Source organism: Psammomys obesus, unplaced genomic scaffold (genome assembly GCF_907164565.1).
Source record: "Psammomys obesus unplaced genomic scaffold, mPsaObe1.curated_primary_1811, whole genome shotgun sequence".
NCBI classification, from domain to species: domain Eukaryota; kingdom Metazoa; phylum Chordata; class Mammalia; order Rodentia; family Muridae; genus Psammomys; species Psammomys obesus.
This window is the reverse complement of record NW_026592890.1, coordinates 6,343,497-6,353,008: the sequence shown is the minus strand read 5'-3', so window position 1 is coordinate 6,353,008 and position 9,512 is coordinate 6,343,497.

The window sequence follows — 9,512 nt, the reverse complement described above, 5'->3', positions numbered from 1 at the left end:
TATATATATATATATATATATATATATATATATATATATATATATATTAGCATTTTTTGTTTTTCTCCACAATGACCCAGGGAGCAAAGCTAGGACAAATTCTAGTGCATGGGAGGTCTAGATCCCTGATGCAGAAAGCTTAACTTTGGGCCTGTGCTTTTAAAACTCTTGGTCAGAGCTCCTCCTACTGGAAAAACTTACTCAATGCTGTAACCGAGACTCCAGATTGAGGTTCTGTCGTCTACCAAGGTGTTTATTGAGTCTGGGTCCTGTTCTGGAGCTCTATGAGCTCAAATGATCACAAGTAATTATGAACACAGGTGCACACTACTGAATGAGAGAGGAGGGGGGAGAGGAAGGGAGGGACAGAGACAGACACACACACAGAGGTATGTAGGGCCTCAAACATTACTAGCATGCTCTCTGCCACTCAGTTACACCTCCAGTCCAAGATTCAAGCTTATTAAGATTTGTTCTTTATTATGTGTGCATACAAATATTTACCTGCATATAAATGTGTCCTGTGCACGCTTGGTGCCCACAGATGTCAGCATAGAGTGTCAGAGCCCCTGGAACCAGGGTTACAGATGTCTGTGAGCTGCCATAACAGGAATTGAACATGGCTCTTCTGAAAGAGTGGCAAGTGTTCCCAACCGCTGAGCATTCTCTGCAGCCCTCCAAGATTCAGTTTTAATGCATCCAATAGTGGTATTTGCATTGTGTTCTTGTGGCAGAGGGAAGTATTTCACATTATGTGCTGAGTTTTGAAAAGCCCACTTTGCATGACAGATCAGAGCCAAGACAATGATGGATCAATGCAAATGTTTTGGATTTGCAAGTAGTTCATGTTTTAGATTTCTGGAACAAGAACGCTCAAGCCGTACTTTCGCTCTGTTCTTCTTGTACTGCACTCTGAGCTCTGTGAGCAAGAACTTTGTGTTTCCGAGCTTCCAGTGCAGTAGCTGCACGCTTTAAGATGAAACGGAGCATTGTGCCCATCGCACTATGTGCTTGAGTGCTTGCCTGTGGCGTTTGCAGATGTTTCCATCACTTGGAAAAACAATTTTTGATGCATATCAAGTATGATATATTGGCTTATAACCTAGTGACTATATAGCTGAGGATCTTTAGGACTTATTTTTAATTTTTTTGGTTTGTGAATGTATGCCGAATGTGTGTGTCAAGGGAAGTACATGAAGGGGCCAGAAGAAAGACCTGGATTGCATGTCGCTGGAGTTACAGGTAGCTGTGAGCTGCCTAACACAGGTGTTGGGAACTGACTTGTAAGAGCTGCTAGTGCTCTTAACTACTGAGCCATCTCTCCAGACCCTTCTTTAGGAAATAATAAAAAAGCATTTGTATACATTAATATTATTATTATACTTACTCAGGATACTAAAAACCACCTAAATTCCAGCAATAGGAAATGGCCAAATAAATGGTGACATTATATATATAAATTTATATATATATGCATCATATAGAACATTATACATATATGACCTATACATCATATATAACATACACATAAGATGTATCACATATATAATATATAAATACACATACATATATGTGTGTCTATATTTTTGCCATCAATACTTGTGATTGTTTAAAATGGGGTCCATTTTTGCCAGGCTGGTTGTTTACCTTAGTTCTACCTCAACTTCCTGAGCAGCTGACACTACACGTGTGTTATACTACTTCTTGCTTCTAATGTGTGACTTAGGGAGAGGGTGGTACTGGGCACAGAAACCAAGGCTGTGCACATTCCAAGAAAGTGTTCTATCACTGAGCCATGCCCTCGGACCCCAAATGTGGGATTTTTTTTTTTAAAGATGTCACGGTCACATGGAAAAAACGCTTATTTCTTTAGACAGAGTCTCACTCTATAGCCCTGGCTGGCTTTCACTTCAGTGATTCCTTTGCCTCTGTCTCTCAAGTGCTTAGCTTAAAGGCGTATGCCACCACCCAGAAAAACTGCTTGTGTTTTGTCATCACAGGACAGACATGTGCGTGCCTGTGCTAACTGCAACACCTCCCCAGAGGTGGCCGCAGGGCCTGGCTCAGACTCCGTCTGCTCTAGGACTGTGAGAGAGGCAGGCGGAGCAAACAACTTAAATAACTTGAGCTCTAATCAAATTCCTTCCACAAGACCAAAAAGCAAGTCAGACAGGCCCAACTGCTAATTAAAAAACAAAACAACAACAACAACAAAACCCACCTGCTCTTTAAACAGGTATTGAGGGACTGAGGAAACAGCTCAGTCGGTAAAGCACCTACTGTGCAACTATGAGAGCCTGGTATAAATTCCTAGCAGGTCCAGCAGCACACTTCTGTACACCACCTGTGACATCCAGTGCCAATCTCAATCACGCACATACGTGTGCTATAGACCCACATGAACACCTGTGTGCACACCCCTGTGAGTACGTGCTCACAGCACACGTACACCAACGGGATCAGCGGCCGCAGTGAAGATACGGCGAAGGAGTAAGTGAAAACAGCGCGGGGGCAGGGCGGAGATGGTTCAGTGAGCAATGGTGCGTCCTGCGGAAGTTTGAGGCCCGGAGTTTGCTTTCCAGCACCCACATAACGAGCCAGATCTCAACCAGTGTGTAACCCATGAGCTATGTGGAAGGGGAGGTTGCTGAGACTTGCTAACCAGCTAACTTAGCTGAAAAAACAGCAAGCTTGGACAAGAAAGAACTTGTCAGCCAGGCCACGCCATTTTGTAAAGCCTTCATTTTGTTTGAACTGTGATAGTTCCTTAAACTACAATAATTAGTTTCCAGATTTTTCCAGAGTCTCGCTTTCCCTGCCCTAGCAGCTGGTGTAGAGACAGCCTGGCTGTCAGTCATGTGGCACAGACCATTCCGCTTTCCGTGGAATCTGTAAGAAGGGACTGTCACACTGATAGGAGAGAAAGCATGAGGGACCAGGAGGTTGGCAAGGAGAAATGGAGTGTCTCAAAGAGGATAAGGGGCTTACAATGTTGACTAGCAACAGTAAACTAGAGGGACAGGGACAATAGGAAGGTAAGTGCACAGAGAAAAAGGTGGAAAAAGGTAGATCTGTTAACTGAAGCAGCTTCAAGAGGTCCCTTTCCTTAGGGACTTCCCTAAGGATAACCACCATTCTTACCTTCAATGCAGAAATGAATTTCAAGAAAAGTAAAAAGTAGAGTTGGAGTTTATTAAAAATACATTTTGACATAGGCTTCAGCCCTTTAGTGAAGGCTCCTTGCCATCTTTCTCAGAACCACACAGGGACACGGTAGAGAACAGATCTGCTCTTTCCATCTGTGAGGTAGGACATCTTAGAATTTGTTTTCATTAATATAACTTTGACTTTTTTTAAAAAAAATTCATTTCAGATTTATGTGTATGAATGTTTTGTCTCCATGTGTATATTTTCATCGTATGCATGTCTGATGCCTGCAGAGGTCAGAAGGCATCATTAGCTGTCCTGGAATTGGAGTTAGGAATGGTTGTAAGCTACCATGTGGGTGCTGGGAACTGAACCCACAGTTTCTGCAAGAGCAATACGTGCTCTTAACTTCTGATTCATCCCTCCAACCCCATCTTCCACCTTATTTCTCATGAAGTAATCATTGCACTTTGAGGCTGTATTTGTCGTTTTGGGTTAGGTGACATTATAAAGTTTGTTCACATTAATACCATAGCTATCATTTGGTTTTGTTTCTCAGGTTTTACTCAGAATTAAGGAGTGGATACAAAGGAGATAGGAAATCATTAGGTTGACAGAACGTTGAGGCACCTTCTTCTCTTGACGGTCATTTGTGGGTTCCACAAGCGAGCTAACTTCCTCTGTTCCTTCTTTACCCATCTGTCCCCCCTCTTCATCCCTTCTTAGTGGTCAGATGGACTAAGTTTAGATGATCCCAGTTTTGTTGGTAGTGTCCAGTGCCATAAGCAGGAGGCAGCAAGTATGTGCCTTCCTCTGTCATGACCTAACTGGGAACATCTTGACTGGCCTTACCACCATCACAGAGCTTCTTCACAGCTTGTCTGGTGTAACGCTTGCTGGCCTTGCCATCCACACTAAATGGCATGTTTTCCTTATCTCCAAGGCAGACTTGGTGGGCACTGGGCATCTGATGATGGCATAGTGGTCAAGCAGGGGCTTCCAAGGGTATTTGGGGTTTTCCAGGAGTCCCGGGGTCTTAGGCTACCTGGTGGGTGGCATGACCTATTTGTTGCCTATAGATGTCTTTCAGCACTGCCTTCTTGCCACCAAAGCCTTTGCTCTGAGCTCTAAAGGAGGTAAACGCTTCCTCCTTCACTTCAGCACTATCTTGGAAAGCCAAGCCGGCCTCCTAATCTTTCTACTGCAGATCCCTCACCGCAGCTCCTCTCCAGCATCCACGTGCACAGACTTCATCTGGCAGACTCATTAGGGTGCAGATTTAGGTTAAGTTTAGACTGCCCTTTACCTTGAAGCCACTGCTACGTGTCTGAGGCCCACTCTTGGTCTATCAGAACTGTAGGGTTTTCTGACCCCTTCAGCAGTAGCACAAAAAGGAGAGCTCCTCAAAAACACTCGGTTACTAGAGAAAAAAAGCTACTCCTAACAGGGCCCTGTGCTTCTCCTGAATTCTGAGCTTGTGGAGGATATCCTAGAATTGTCTGTCAGCTGCCAATTCCTTACTTTCCAGGAGCCTCTCAGGCTCCTGGCTTCCTAGGAGACACAAGGGTGCAAGAGGGAAGAACATTCACTCATCAGCTTGAGGCCAAGGAGATCGGAGGACAAAGTGGTAAGGACTCCTGGAGATGCAGGGATGCCTTCCCATTAGAGGATGACTAAAGTAACCCCGATGAGTGACATCTTGTGTATTTGGAGGCTCTTCCGCCAGGCTCTGCTACCTGGCAGTGTGGCGTTCTCAAGAGCATCTGTTAGAACTGCAAATTCTGGGTCTGTAAGGAGTTCTGTTCTCCCATCAATCAAAGGCAGAGACAGGATAATCAGGCCATCCTTGGCTAAAGAGGAGTTTATTTTTGTTCACGTTTTTTTTTTTTTTTTAAATGCATTGAGTACAAATTGTAGGTTACAAATAAAACATGATTTCACGTGCTTGTTAAGACTAACATAGACTGTCTTCCCCATTCCATGTCCTGTTGCAGTCCAAAACTTCGCCAGTATTATTGTGAATTCACGCCACTGTGTTTTGCTTTTCTCTCTAGGTATATCTCCAATATTCTCAGAGTGAAACTTAACTTCCCTGCCTTAATTTAAAAAAAAAATGTAAATCATATATCCAAAGACCTTAATAAATGCAGATGTCACCGAGAATTTGAGAAAGACAGTGGCAAGCATGAACAAGTTCATACTGACGATTAGACTCCCTCATGGTTGTGCCCACATTTTAATCCCAGCACTCAAGGCTTTAGGAGGAGGATCCAGAGTGTGCAGCCACCTTAGGCTACACAGCCAGTTCCAAAATGCAGAAAGACCCCACTGCAAGAAACTCTATACTGACAGGACTTAGTAGTTCCATAAAGAAATTATACATAGTAGGTGCTGGAGAGGTGGCTCTGTGGTGAAGAGAACTTGCTTTTTTAAAGGGCCAGGGTTAAATTCCTAGCACCTACATGGTGGCTCACAGCCATCTGTAACTCCCAGGCTCTCAGGTGGTGCACGTGTATACACATAAACCTCAAAAAAAAAAAAAAAAATTAAAGTAATTGTGCCCAGTAAACAGAAACGATGAAGGCATCTTTGCAGTCAGTGTTTAAAAAACAAAACTCTAACCAATTAAGAATGCTGCAATTAAAAAAAAAAAAAAGAATGCTGCAATTACTTTGTCACTCCAGTCAAAGGATCCAAACCATGCTAATGGCTGTCAGCAAATAAGATCCTGCAACTACTTGGGGAAGCAGTTATCTAATTAGTGGAGTTTAACAAAAACTGGTTCCTTGCTGGGTAGGCTCAGCATTCCCTTGGCAGAAAAAGGGAACAGATGTGTGATAGATGAATCTAGTAAGAACAAAATCCCCTCCACAAACCTGGCTGCAGTCTCCTGCACATCCTGGGCGCAGCAGAGCCAGCAGGAAAGCTGCTTACCAAGCTGGGGTGCTTTGAGCCTATCTCAGAATAATGAGGTTAGGTGGGGGTGCAGACACATCAGTGTCCTGTAAAGCTCCCAATGTAACCCTACCATACCCAAGAGACAGAACTTCTCCCTCTCACATAGAAATCTTGCACTTTTTTTTTTTTTTTTTTTTTTTTTTGTGGGAGGGTATGCCACAGCACACAAAGACAATCTTCAAATCAGGTCCTGGGGCCTTCGGGATGGCTCAGTGGGTAAAGGCCCTTGCTGACACCCCGGTGGTCTGAGTTAATCCCTAGGACCCTTATGGAGGAAGAGGAGCAACTCCCGGAAAGCTCTGACTTCACCATATAATGTACACATCTGTCTCTCAACCCTCCCCTCAACATTGGCTCCTGCTCAATGTTTTTTGGTAAATAAAAAATCGCGCAAGTTCTTATATCCAAGCATGGGTGACACTCTCCCTCCATCTCAGTGAGAGAATGGTCTCACTGGGATGGGGGAATACTGTTTTATGTTCTTAGAAGTCAGGAGACAGTCACTTCAGGTAACCCCAAGTGCTGGAACTGTGTGGTATTTTCTTCTTTTGCTTCCTTTTCCCAGTCTACCATATGAAATGTATACTGTGTAGCAACCATTAAAAGCAGATCCTCAGTTAAAAAATGATGAAAAAGCCAGCTCGATGGCACATGCCTGTAATCCTAGCACTCAGTAAGACAGAGGCAAGCGGATCTATGTGAGTTTAAGGCCAGACTAGTCTATAAAGTTCCAGGACAGCCAAGACTACGCAGAAGAACCCTGTCTAGAAACAAAACAAACCAACCAGAGGCAAATGGCCTTACCTACAGAACAGTAGGGCGACTACAATGTGTTCCGTTACACACATTATTACACTGATCTGATAATCACACACACACACACCAAATTATCACAATGTATCCCATGAATACATGAATATTTACAGTTATTATGTGTTGGGAAAAATTAAAATGTTATATAAATGAAAGTATTAATAATGAAGAAATGAAAACACATTTTCTGAGGAAAGAAAAAAAAAGAAAGATTTTTTGTTGTTGCTGTTGCTGTTTTTGTTTCATTTAAAGACAGGTTCTCACTATGTAGCTGGCCTGGAATTCACTCTGTAGACCAGCCTGGCCTTGAGATCCACTTAGAGATCCACTTACCTCTGCCTCCTGGAGCGCTGTAATCAGAAGTGTCTAGTTTTAACTGAAAGCTTGGGGAAAGAGGGTGTAGAAATGAGTGATAGAGCATTCCCCTAGCATGTCAAAATCCTGGCTCCAACCCTCAGCCCTCCCTCTCCAATCCCCAAACAAAACCTGCCCGCCTACAAGCTTTGTTGTTGTTCCTTGAGGCATAGGAACAACAACAACATGTATTCCAACAGTCCTGCTGACTACTTCCCTACCTCATCTAGTGTTTTCTCCCTGCAGTAGAGCCAGGCCCAGCCTGTGCGTGATAGACAAGTGCTCTACCACTAAGCTGGGAACACAGCCCCAACAACAGCTGCTTTCTAGATCAATCAAGAGTCACTTCAACAGATCTTCCAGTGGTACTGTTACTTGTGTTGTTATGACCTGTAATTGAGAGAACAACTTAAGGGAAGAAGGATCTTAGCTGCTGCTTTCGGGTTTAGTCTATCGTCCCTCTGGCCCCGCACTTGTGCAGACCTTGGTAGCCGGTGCGCCTTCATTCACACTGGCCAGGAAGCAGAGAGAAACAGGGCACCCAGCAGCAGCCAGGGCAGAACTAATCCAAGGTTATGCTTCCAGGGACCTCTCCATCCAACTCAGCCCCACCCTCCCAATGATGCCATCACGCTGCCAACCCACCAAGCTACTCATAAACTATGTGTTCCAGCGAGCCTCATGATCTCATTTCCTCTGGAAACGCCACTAGACACCAGATGTGCCTCACTAATCCTGGGGGGGGGGGCTTACACACTCAGATTAATGGGTACTTCTAAAAACAAAGCGCTAAGTAGGGCCTAGTCCTTCTTCTGAGCTAAGTAGGCTTAATAAGCTACAAAGTGGAACATGCAGGTTTGATACCTTCTCAGAGGAAAAAAACAAAATTATGTCAAACTACCCATTACAACTGTTAATAATAAAATAAAATTAATAAATTTTGGTGGTGCTGGGCATTGATCCCAAGACCACATGCATACTAGACAGAGGACCTACCACAGAGGTTTGTCCTCAACTCTATCAATAATTTTGGCTATCACCTATATCAGAAATTAGAGACAGAGTATCATCTAGTCTTTGCTATCTATAGTAATGCTGTTACTGTCACTAAAATTGATTTCTCAATGCACATTTATGTTAACTATAATGCATGCTCAGGAGTCCCTTGGCTTTAAGATAACCACACTAATTACACAAGGAAATCTGGACTCTAGTTGAGTAACCAAGCAACCTATTATCAAAAAATACAAGCGAGGGTGGCGTGGTGGTGCACACCTTCATCTGTGTTAGCGAGGCACGGATAGGCAGATCTTTGAGTCCAGGACCTGTGCTCCATGATGAGACCCCCTTACATTACTACTGTCTCCTCGTATTTGGGACTTTGCTCAAAGTAAAGATTGCAGTCTACTTCTCCAGTGATAAGCAGGGGTTATTTCCTATCACGGATGTCTAAAGTTCATCAAATTAAATAATGCCAACCAGATTCCCAAGGATCAGAGGCCAGGCAAAGGCCACTAGAGAATTTCCTCTTTGCTTGTAGTTGGCCCAGTCAACTAAGCAGCCAAAAGGGCTTTCACTGCTGCCATTGGACCCCATCTTTCCTAAGTGGCTAGAGAAATAGAACTATAATTTGCCTGCACACTTCTCAATAACTAGTGAGACACTCTTTTCAACTACCACTGTTATCCCTGTTCATTTGTTTTCTCTACCCCCTTCTGAGTTTTGTTTTAATAGAAGTGGTACTGGTGATAAACACTTGAGGCATATTAAAAATTGATTTAGGGATGACTGAAGTATAAAATCCAGTAATGTTTCAATACAGCTAGAAATTCTATAAAAATCTATCTTCTATTTAACAAATTTTAGTATCAGCGTATTAGTAACAATCCATCAGAAAGTTCACATTGCATGAATAAGAAAGTACATGGGCAAGAACCATGACATACTCTGACATGTGGCAACTTGCAGATTCTGTAATACAAGTGCAAGTTAAGTGAATAATAGCTATCTTCCATCAACACAGAAAAAAACTAGGTTTGATGTGAAGTACGGAACATCACCCAATTTCTCTTTCCTGTTGGGAAATTTCTACCATGAGCCAAAAGACACTGTCTTCATGAAGGGATGCAAAATCCCTTAGTGTTTCTCTAATACTGACTCCACGTGTAATGTTTTAAACTAATTTGCTGTTTCCTAAAAGGCTGTTTCTCTATATTCTTGCCTATCTTAAAAAAAAAAAA